The 11,292-nt window shown below is 44.4% G+C and overlaps 2 non-coding genes across 2 annotated transcripts; both read right to left on the bottom strand.

Moving 5' to 3' along the window:
* Positions 1-4,579: 4,579 nt before the first annotated feature.
* Positions 4,580-4,777, bottom strand: LOC124693963. Its single transcript, XR_007000401.1, has one exon. It is a non-coding gene; the product is annotated as a U2 spliceosomal RNA (small nuclear RNA).
* A 4,514-nt stretch (positions 4,778-9,291) lies between these two features.
* LOC124693805 lies at positions 9,292-9,488 on the bottom strand. Its single transcript, XR_007000261.1, has one exon. It is a non-coding gene; the product is annotated as a U2 spliceosomal RNA (small nuclear RNA).
* Positions 9,489-11,292: the final 1,804 nt, after the last annotated feature.

Genomic DNA, 11,292 nt, shown 5'->3' with positions numbered 1-11,292 from the left:
GCGCCGCCGCGGCGTAGATCCGCCTCACCCGCGCCCCCCTACCGGCAGCGGCGGACGCTCCGCCGCTCTGTGACACCCGCGCCGCCGCCAGCAACGGGCAGTAGCCGGTGCTCCTCCTCCACCTCCTCCTTCTCGGCGCCATCGCGTTGTCCTCCGCGCCGCCGTCGCCATGTCGTCGTCGTCATCTTCGAGCTTGCTAACAACATGGCGCGACCGTGGTGCTCGCCGATTTGCTCGCAAGGTATGCACCTCCGCCGACCGGCCTCAATTAGGATGTGATTTGTACTAGCCAATTAGCTATAATAGTTTCATATGTATGTTTGTAGAGTTCATCATACGATTTATCGGACGACGAGTTCGACCAAGAGGAAGAGGAGAACATATCGCTACTATTAGCATACCGTGCCGTTAAGAAGCCAAAATTTGGTGTATCGGTGTTCGGTAAACAGAAGTTGTGGAGAGAAAGGATTGAAGTGCATGAGAAGTTGATGCGGTCGTATTTCAATGAGAATCCAATATTTCCCAATAGCTATTTTCGGCGGCGTTTCCGGATGAGTCTCAACTTGTTCAAGCACATCGCAACGGAGGTGACCAAGTATGATCGCTTCTTTGAGCAAAGGAGGAATGCCGCCGGAGAACTTGGTCATAGCACATATCAAAAGGTGACCGCCACCTTGCGTATGTTGGCATATGGTATACCGGCGGATCTTGTTGATGATCATTTGGCCATGGGAGAGAGCACTTTTATCTTGTGTGTCAAGCGCTTTGTCGTTGCAATTGTCAATGTCTTTGGCTCCACATACTTGAGAGCCCCCAATGCTCAAGACACGGCAAGGCTTTTGGAGATCAACGCCAACCGGGGGTTTCCCGGCATGCTTGGTTCCATTGATTGTATGCATTGGAGTTGGAAGAATTGTCCGGCGGCATGGCATGGACAATTCAAAGGGTACAAGAAGGATGCCACCATAGTCCTTGAAGCGGTGGCCGACCAAGAGCCTTTGATATGGCATGCTTTTTTTTGGAATGCCCGGGTCTTGCAATGACATCAATGTTCTTCAACGGTCACCACTAATGACAAGACTTGCAATGCTGGAAGGTCCATTGGTGGAGTTCGAAGCAAATGGACACAAGTACAGCTATGGCTACTTCCTCGCCGTGGCAAACATTTGTGAAGTCGATTATTCAACCAAGAGGTAAGAAGCAAACCCAATTCCATAATGCTCAAGCGGCGGCTAGGAAAGATGTAGAGAGAGCATTTGGGGTTTTGCAAGCACAATTTGCCATTGTTAGAGGACCGGCTAGATTTTAGGATCAAGAATGCCTTTGGTATATCATGACCGCGTGTGTCATCATGCATAACATGATTATAGAGGATGATCGCGGGAAAGATGTGGATCATACCCACTACGACTTGATGGGGGTTCCCGTGCAAGTGAGGAGGTCCGCACATAGGATTGCCCCGTTCATTGCCTCATACCATGTCATTCGGTGCAACGACACACATGATAAGCTTCAAAAAGATCTCATGGAAGAATGGTGGAATTGGAATGGGCAACAGTAGTTGCATACTTGTTGTATTTGTTTGAAAACTATGTGTTGTATTGTCTCAAAACTATGTTGTATTGTTGTATGTTGGACGTGTTGTATTTGGTGTGAACAATGTATTGTATTTGGATGGTACATTTTATTTGTGAATTTATGGTTTTTTGATCTTGTTCGAAGCATAGTTGTGTTTGTTTGTTATTTGCGCCGCGCCCGCGTGCTGCAAAATACAGCGTCCGGCGGAGGTGTTTTTTTTGCGCGCCAACGCGTGCTGCAAAATGGAGCCTCCGGCGCGCGCCATCGGTTTACAGCACGGCGGCAGCGTGGTATAGCGCGCCGATTTATAGCGCGCCTGTTGGAGATGCTCTAAGATAACCTCAGAGGAGCAGTAGAACTTAAAGCTCATCTAAACCATGGAAAAAAAAACATGAAGATAAAATACACATGATTGTCTTTAAGTTTCCTTCTATAATCAGAAAAAAAGCAGACTACTCGATGCATTGGTCAATGTGTTCATTAAATTAACAGTACACATGGTTCATGTAAAATATTGACCACATTATCTGTCGTTTTACCAAACCGCTCCTGTAATCGAGACCTCAGGTCCTTCCTAGCTTTGCCAAGCCTCTGATGTGTTTTTGCAATGTACTCGGTGAAAGATACCGCTTCCAAAGTTTCAGTTCGAATTGGTTGTGATGCGCCAGGCCTGGGCTGCAGGGCAACGCCCAGGTGGCACGCGAGAGGCTCAGAGAAAACTATGAAGTATCCAAACAGAAATGCGAAAAATGTTTTGGCTCATGGGCATCAGTGCTCCTGCTGTTTAAAAAAATTTAAAAATCATACATATTTGTTTTAAAAAAATCTGAAAATAAATCTAGACATAATAAATGACGGAACCTGCAAGCGTGCAAAATTTTAATATGAAATTCTTTATATTTTAAACTACACAAAAAAGACAAAATATGTTCAAATTTAGAGATTTGAAATATGCATACCCAGATCCACACGTTTGTTATTTTTGTGTAGTCCAGAATTTTTTGTATTTAAAATTGAAATTTTACACGTTTATGGGACAATTCATTGGCTACACCATGATTTTTTTTCTATTTTTTTGAAACACATAAATATAATTTTTATTTTTTCTAAAATAGCAGGAGCACTGGTGCCCAGGAGTACCAAATCTATGTCCACAGAAATGCTGCTACATAGTTCTGAACATTTGGGCCAAGACCACTGAACTGTTCATTTCTTTTCTACTGAACTCTGCAACAAATAATTTTCTTTTGTGCTGAAAGACAGATCGTTTCATTACACTTCTGTGTAATTTGGTGAGGAAGAATGAAGCAACAAAGAGAAATATGTTGACACTTGACACGCTGGACTGTTGTCCATGCCAAAATCTATGCTGATAAGTGATAATACGGCACATCGAGAAACAACATATAATGACCAATAGCTGAGATTATTAGCAATGAAACATGCTTCTTTCTGGAAGCCTGACATAGAGTGTCAGACACTCGCTGTTTCTTTTCTCACTAAGAGCATCCCCACTCGTTGGCGCTCCCCACGTCCAAATCCGGCGAAATTTTCGTCCGGATTGGATGAAGATTTGGCGTGGGGAGCGCCGAAGTTCCGATCACCCCCCGGCAGGAAACCCCCAACCTCGACCATTTGACATATTTCAAACAAATTCAACATAAAATTTAACAAGTTCGGCAAACAAGAGGACGAGAATTGTTGAAACAAATTCGGCGATAACAGTACAATGTTTAACAAGTGCTGAAACAAATGATCCTCCTCTTCGTCCGAGTCCATGGCCGGCGAGGCAAATGGACGAACACCTGACGGGCGTGGTCGAGGCAACCCGAGCCGCGAGCGACGACGAGCAAGCAGGCCGGAAAACAGGCCGGCGGAAGAGCAGTCAGATAGACCGTCGTCCAAACACGGCGGAATATAGGCGAGTGGGGAAGGAGTGGCGGCGCAATCCGGGCAACAAGCCGGCGGGGTGGTGCCGGCGGCGAGAGAGATACGAGGGGTGGGGGAGATTTTGAGCGACGTGGCGGTGGGGTTCGTGCGTCGAGTCACCGACGGATCGGGCCGTTCCCCGCTTTTCACTCGTCCGGAGTCCCCGAGCGCTCCCGGGGGCCGGGGGTGCGTGGGATCGCCGGATGGATTTAGGCCCAAATCCGGACGAAAACGAGGAACCGGGGGCGCGACTGGGCCGAATTACGCCGTCCGGATGGAAAAAACGCTCGCCGGGGGCCTCGTCGGGGGGACGAGTGGAGATGCTCTAAGAACGGATTTCTACTCTTTGTTTCCTTCAGTGTTTTATTTGGAGCACGAGTGCTCTATGACCGTATCGTCGGTGTCCAAATATTTTGGCTGAATCTATTTCAGTTGGAACGGGCAGAGTATTGTGCGATACCTTGTATATATGTAATAAAGAGGACTGAATCTAGCTGCAAATAGCTATAGGATTCTCCGTTGCTCAGCATCATCCGAAACAATGATAGCTCGAGAAAGACCCCAGCAAGATCTGCATTTTTGGTCTACTGAATCACTGTTTGCTCGGAAACGTCTGGTCTATTCTCTGGACTCTCGGTTCAGAAAACTAAAACTGAAGGAACTGAAGCGATGGAACAATCGGCAGAAACAATCTGGAACTGATCAGAAGGTGAGCACCTTCACAAGTGTACTGCATACAAGTTTCAGAGATATGTGTATATAATTTAGCATAGTAGTAAACATGCAACCTGAGATTTTAGAGCTGTACTGAGTAATTTAACCAATCAACTATAGACCATCTTGTACATCGATTGCACAGGGAAACAAGATTGGGCCAAAATACTACGGTTGGAATCTACTGCAATCCAGACTGTTGTTACTTTTTTCTAGCAAGGAGAGTGACCACACTGAAGTTAACCTAGAGATGGAGCAATCTCAAACACAACACTTTGCTGACAAGCTTGGGCAATTGCTGTGTTGCAATTTTCAAGCCACAGCAAAGCAGAAAACAGAAATTTTGAGTTTGATTTGGTTGGGGTGCGCCAGGCACCGGACAGTAGTGCAACGCCCGGGCGACACTTGAGAGGCCCAGCAGCAAGCTACTGTAGTGACCCCTCCCCCATAAAAAATAAATTTAATATCGTTGTGGACCAATGACCCACATATCAGATATTAAACTGATAAGAACAGATACTACACTTGATCTTAGCCAAAAGGCCGAGAAAGGTATGAATTTTCCTGATGCCCTGCCCCTCCTTTTATAGCCTCCCTCGACCGCCTCTCCACTCTTCGCTCGCGAGGTGGGACTAAACCAACGAAGCAACAGCAGAGCTTCGCGCTGGAGCACACGGCTTCTGCGCTTGCCTTCCGTTTGGCAGCACCGAAGCCTACCAAGAAAATAGCAGCCCATATGCTCAGGACGGCCCAGTAACGTTACCACGAGAATAAAAAAGAGCTACATACTGGACCAGAGTTCTTAGAGTACATACGTATACATACATGTCAAAAACGGGAGGCAGAGGTGCAGCTGCAGACTTTTTTCGTTACAGCAATGGAATTTACCAGGGCGATGTGTTTCCAGAGATCACTAATCCGGCCATTTGTTATTTTCATTAATATAGAGGAAGTTTTAGGCAATTGCCTAGGACAGCAACTCCCAAAGAATAAAAAATTGTTGAATGTTCTCCATGTCCAAACCATGGGAGATATCATTTCGATTGATCCAAAAGTTCTCGTCAACAGCTTTCTTAACCGTGAATGCCTTCCTTTTGATTTTTTTGTAAAGCTTGGATGCAATGTCCTTTGGGCATTGGCCATGACCATGAAGCCAAGGAGAGGACCAAAATTTGGCCTTTTCTCCACTTCCGATCATGACAAAAATAGTCGCCGCAAAGATTTTCCGATCTTCTTCATTACAAGGATTTTCGAGCCCTATCCACGCCTTATTTCATCAACCCATTCGAACCATAGCCATCTTAACCGGAGAGCGGCGTAAAATCTTTCGAGATGGAGAAAACCTAGGCCTCCAAGATTGGTGGGGTGGCATACCTTTTCCCAATTAACTTTACATTTTTCACCAGTGACATTACCACCTCCAAGCTTGCGATGTGAGGCCGGCTCTAAATAAGACTCTTCCACCGGCAAAGCTGATGTTCTTTCAATTTCTGGATGCAAATTTTCTGGCTATCTTGTCTTCAAGATGTTGTAAATCCTCTCTTAAAACGAGTGACACTCAAAGGTAGGCCCAAGTATCATATTGGGAACTTGTTCGGCCGGGAATAGGAGGACATCATCAAGATCTATATCATCACATCTAATTGGCGCCACAAGACATATTTGATAGTTGGCCTTGAGCCCGGTGAAATCTCCAAAGGTAGCATGAGTGGATATATGAAAGGAAACAAATATCTCCTTTGTTGGGCCACAAAAACTGCGGCATCATTGGCATAGAGGTAGGTACGCGCCATCGGGGTTCTCCCCCTAAGGGCATGTACGACGCTAGCCTTCTAGCTAGGCGCTTAAGCAAACAGTTGGTGCATGCATATAAGCGTCTGCGCTAGCTAGCCGAATTTCGTGCCTATTTTTCTAGCACATGCCTCTTCCTAATGCATCGACTATGGCGAAACTGCCAGGAACGAGGCAAAACGGTCAGGACTTGATGCAAAACGGTCAGGTTTAATTCCTTAGTGTCTCTCTTAGAGCTTGCATTGGACATGCCCTAAGAGGGTGAAGGAGACCTTGTGAGGTTACCTTAGCAAGGATATGGTTGATCGGGGTCTATTTCAAAGACAGCGAGAAGGGACGACAATGGATCTTCTTGTCGTACGCCTCTACCATGCTTTATGGGGCCGCAAAGACACCTTTTTTACGTTGATATTGATGGTAGTTCCCATACCCAATCACATAATTTAACCGCGAGAGCTTCTAACTTTGAAGACCACAATGTAGCAAGACACACTTTATCACTTGGAGTTGGCCGCCATCTGTGGCTGCGCACTCCCTATTCTATGAACATTCGTATAAACATTTTTGTTGATCAATAAGAATGATTTTATGGTGGGCAAAATTCTACCTCAGAAAATTGAATGACTAGTCCCGATTGCAAAACTCTCTGCATCACCAAAAAACCCATCTCACAATGGAAACCTACAACCCTCCAGTGAAATGAAGGGGTATTTTTCCCTAAAAAAACATGATGTTTTCATTAATAAACTACCAAGAGGTTATTTTTCGGTTGATACTTGGAGAAATATACAAAAGCGTAGACCACTTGAAGTAAAAAAAAATCCCCGCAAAAGAAGTGACAAGTTTTTTGTTGGTTCATTCCAATTTTGTGATTGTACTATTTAGTTTATAAAAAAATCTTTTATTAACATTTTTATTCATTTCTAACAATATTGACTTATGCACATAGCGTAGTAATACCATGCACCTGCAAATTTCCATGCGAAAACATGCATGCAGGTTTGTGATCTTCACACAAAAAATCACAAGAAGCAAGAATACTTAACACCATTGATCAATGGATTTTTTTTTTCAAGAACACGTGTGAGAACCGCGTGTCTTCTATATTAAGAAAGAGAGGAAAACAACATTTACAAGAGTTTAGAGGCTACGATCACATGCGATCTAGCCTCAATCCACACACTGACGCTAACACCTAAGGGACTATTCCCCCGTCCTCTCCACTCCACACAACTTCGCTCTTTTCCATTGCTCAAATTCCTCTATGATTTTCCTGCAAACTTCGGCCGGCATTGTGGCGAACTTGTCAAACACCCAGTGGCGGAGCCAAGGCCCGGCATTCCCGGGCGGCTGCCCGGGCTCCAGCACTAGAACTCCTTTTGATCGATTAAGGAAATAGCTAGCTTAAGTAAGCATTTGTTAGGGCAAATCGTGCTCAAGATGGCCACACACTGATCTTTGCCCAAGCTCGATATTTGGGCTAGCTCCGCCACTGCAAACACCCTACTATTCCTTTCCACCACATGCTTCTAGCCACTAGTAGAACCAGTGCATTGATCTCCTTTGTTCTGTTCATTGGCACTATTCGGAGAGTGAACTCCACCATGGCGCAATTTCTGCATTTGCACCCGGAGTGAAACGGTGCAATCTGTAGTCAAGGAGCAGCATGTACCAAATCTGCCTAGAAAAATAACATTGTATTGTGATATGTTCCACCGTTTCTTGCTCTTGGCAACAAAGCACGTCTTGCCAGGCGATCCACCGTCCACAGTCGATTTTGTATAGCAAATCACATGTGTAACTTCTAAATGAGTGGGGCTCTAGCTGACCAGAGCTCCTTCGCAGCTAGCTCCCTGGTTCTCCCCAAAAAGAAAGCAAGATAAGCAAATTTAGCGCTATATTTTCCTGCCATCGTCAGTTTCCAAGTAAAACGATCTGCATCGTCATTTAGATGTATTCCTTGCAGTACGACCGAGATGTCCAGATACTCAACAATCGCCGGGATAGAAGGCGTCCCCCTGATCTCTGTCACCCATCCGTCGTTAACCAATGCCGTGGCCGCAGACATCTCTTTAGCTCCTGGCCTCAGCATTGCCACCAGGTTAGGAGCCAACTGCTCAATGCTTCGGCCCTCAAGCCACCTGTCCGACCAAAACCTTGTCTTTGCTCCGTTACCAACCTCAAATGGATCTTGGATTCTTTAAATTAACAGTCAATATCAAATTAATTCTTTACAACATAATGTACTATATCCGGCCGAAGACGAAAATAAATGGAACAAATGTCAGTGTACAACAACTGAACTAGTACGGTCATTTGAATTCTTGGAAGTTGACATGCCCGGTGGCTTGGGCATGTTCGACAGCTTCCTATAGCATGCACAGAAATAAAAGGGGTTTCAGTATTACTGATAAAGAAATACTTGCATACTAGTAAAAACATTGTGCAGTTGAGACTTGAGGGCATCATCTTCTTACCAAAGATGCCAATTTGGCACACGCCGCAGCGCAGCGTAAAGTTGAACCTTCCTGCGAATTGCATGCTAACCAAAACTCAGTAAAATTTCTACTCAAATCTCATCTTGATTTTTAATCAGACGACGTATTATAGCAAAATAAATGTACTATTTGCAAGCCCCTTGAGGTGCTTTCTGACAGTATCGGGAGCAGAAGGGGTAAGATCAAAACGACTGCTCAGGAGCAAGCTGAAAGATCAAAAAATATACTACTAGGGAAACTATTTAGCACCGCATCTACATGAACTCTAGAACAGGTTACATGCATTTTCATTATTTCTAGTGCATATCTTACAGAGCATCAGAATTCCCCCCTAAACATTCCACATTACTTTGGCTGAATCTATATCAGTTGGACTGTTGGAGTGGGCAACAGTACTGTGCGCTACCTTGTATATATATGGAATAAAGAGGACTGAGTTCTAGCTGCAAATAGCTACAGGATTTTTCGTTGCTCATCATCATCCCCAACCATGGTAGCTTGCGGAAGATTCGAGCAAGATCTACATTTCAGCAAACTTGGTCTACTGAATCAGTGTTTATTCGGCAACCGTTTAGTTCAGAAGAGTAAAAGTGAGGTAACTGTACGTTAGCATTGCAGTATCATGCAGTCGAGATTATAGAGCCGTAACTGAAGGCAACCCTACCGATCGCATCAATCCAGAAATTTCAGCTAAAGTTTACAAGTTATGCAAATCTAAATTTTGCAGCCGAAGTTTTGAACTACAGTGAAGGAGTTCATACAACTTTTCAGTTTGAATTGGTTGGGGTGCGCCGGGCCTGGGCTGTAGTGCAAGGCCCAGGCGACACTTGAGAGGCCCAGCAGCAAGCTACTGTAGTGGCCTCTCCCCCACAAAAAATAAATTTAATATCGTTGTGGACCAATGGCCCACATATCAGATATTAAACTGATAAGAACAGATACTACACTTGATCTTAGCCAAAAGGCCGAGAAAGGTATGATTTGGAACGGCAGCCTCCGCCTCCTTTTATAGCTCCCTCGACCGCCTCTCGTCTCCCAGGCAGCGAGGTGGGACTAAACCAACGAAGCAGCAGCGCAACGTTTTGACGCTGGAGCGGTGGAGCCTGGAGCACACTGCTTTCGCCTTTCCTTCCGTTGGCAGCTCTGACAAAGCCCAACAAGGAAATAGCAGCCCATATGCCCTGGAAGGCCCAGTAACGTTACCTCAAGAATAAAAAAGAGCTACATACCTACTGGACCATAGGCCCTAAAGAAAAACATACTTAACAAGAGTTCGTAGAGTACATGTACATACGTATACATACATGTCAAAAAACGGAGACACAGGTGCAGCTGCAGACTTTTGGGGATGGCAGCTTGGGAAGATATGGCCATGTGATCACTGAGATCAAGGCACAAACTGTCCAATGTCATGAATGCAAGTTGAGCTTCTAACTTTGAAGCCTATAATCTAGCTAGGCACACTTTATCACTTGCAATTGGCCACCGTCTGTGGCTCGATACTCCCTGTTACATGAAAATTCCTATAAACATTCTTGTTGATCCATAAAGAATGATTTATATGGCTGGCAAAATTCTACTCTTATTGAGAAAATTAAATAACTAGTCCATATTGCAAAGCTCATCTCACAACCATCGCCCAAAAAAAAACCCAGATCACAATGGAAGTTCCTACGACACTCCACCGAAAATAAAACGTAAATTCCCCTAAAAAATTATGTTTTCATTAAGAAACTACAAAGAGGTTATTTTTTGGTTGATACTTGTAGAAATAAACAAAAGCGTAGACCACTTGAGGTCAAAAAGAAAATTGCCGCACAAAGGAAGTGACAAACTTTTTGTTGGTTCGTTCCGATTTTGTTGCTTGCACTCTCTTTAATTTAGAAAATAAAATCTTTAGTTAACATTTTTAGTCATTCCTAAAAAAGTTGACTTATGCATGTAAACCAACATAATGAAGTTCGTTCTAATCCTACCTAACCTTTCTAAACAGGGCACCCTAATTATGTGTTTTTTTTCCTTGTAACCTAATAGGGTTGAGGTAGGGTTTATGGGTTTAGGGTTAGGATTAGGGCTAGGTTTAGGGCTAGGTTTTAGGGTTTAGGATTAGGGTTAGGGTTAGGCTTTAGGCTTTAGGGTTAGGGTTATCAATCTGTTGATCCAAAAGTTGTCGTCCAGAACTTTCTTAACCGTGCATGCCTTCCTTTTTGATATTTTTGTAAAGCTTGGATGCAATGTCCTCTAGCTATTGGCCATGACCATGAATCCAAGGAGAGGACCAAAACTTGGCCTTTCTCCACTTCCAATCATGACAAAAATAGCCACGGCAAATATTTCCCAATCTTCTTCATTACAAGGATTTTCAAGCCATATCCACGCCTTGATCTCATCAACCCATTCGAGCCATTGCCATATTAACCGGAGAGGGGCGAAAAATCTTTCGAGATGGAGAATACCTAGGCCTCCAAGCTTGGTGGGGCAGCATACCTTTTCCCAATTAACTTTAGATTTTTCACCAGTGATCTTATCACACCCCACCACAGGTATGCACGAATAAGAGCAATGATTATTTGTATGACCTCTTTTGCGAGCAATGATTATTTGTATGACCTCTTTTGCGAGGTCAGTGGAGGTGATGTGGTAGATTTCTTGGGATGTGAGGACGGCTCTAACTAAGACTATTCTACCGGCAACGCTGACGTTCATCCGATTTCTGGATGCAAATTTTCTGGCTATCTTGTTGATGTCTACGCACGCTTCTATTCCTATAGACAATGTTGGG

Source organism: Lolium rigidum, chromosome 2 (genome assembly GCF_022539505.1).
Source record: "Lolium rigidum isolate FL_2022 chromosome 2, APGP_CSIRO_Lrig_0.1, whole genome shotgun sequence".
Taxonomy (NCBI): Eukaryota; Viridiplantae; Streptophyta; class Magnoliopsida; order Poales; family Poaceae; genus Lolium; species Lolium rigidum.
Note: the sequence above shows the minus strand (reverse complement) of the source record. Positions and strands in the feature narration are given on the sequence as shown.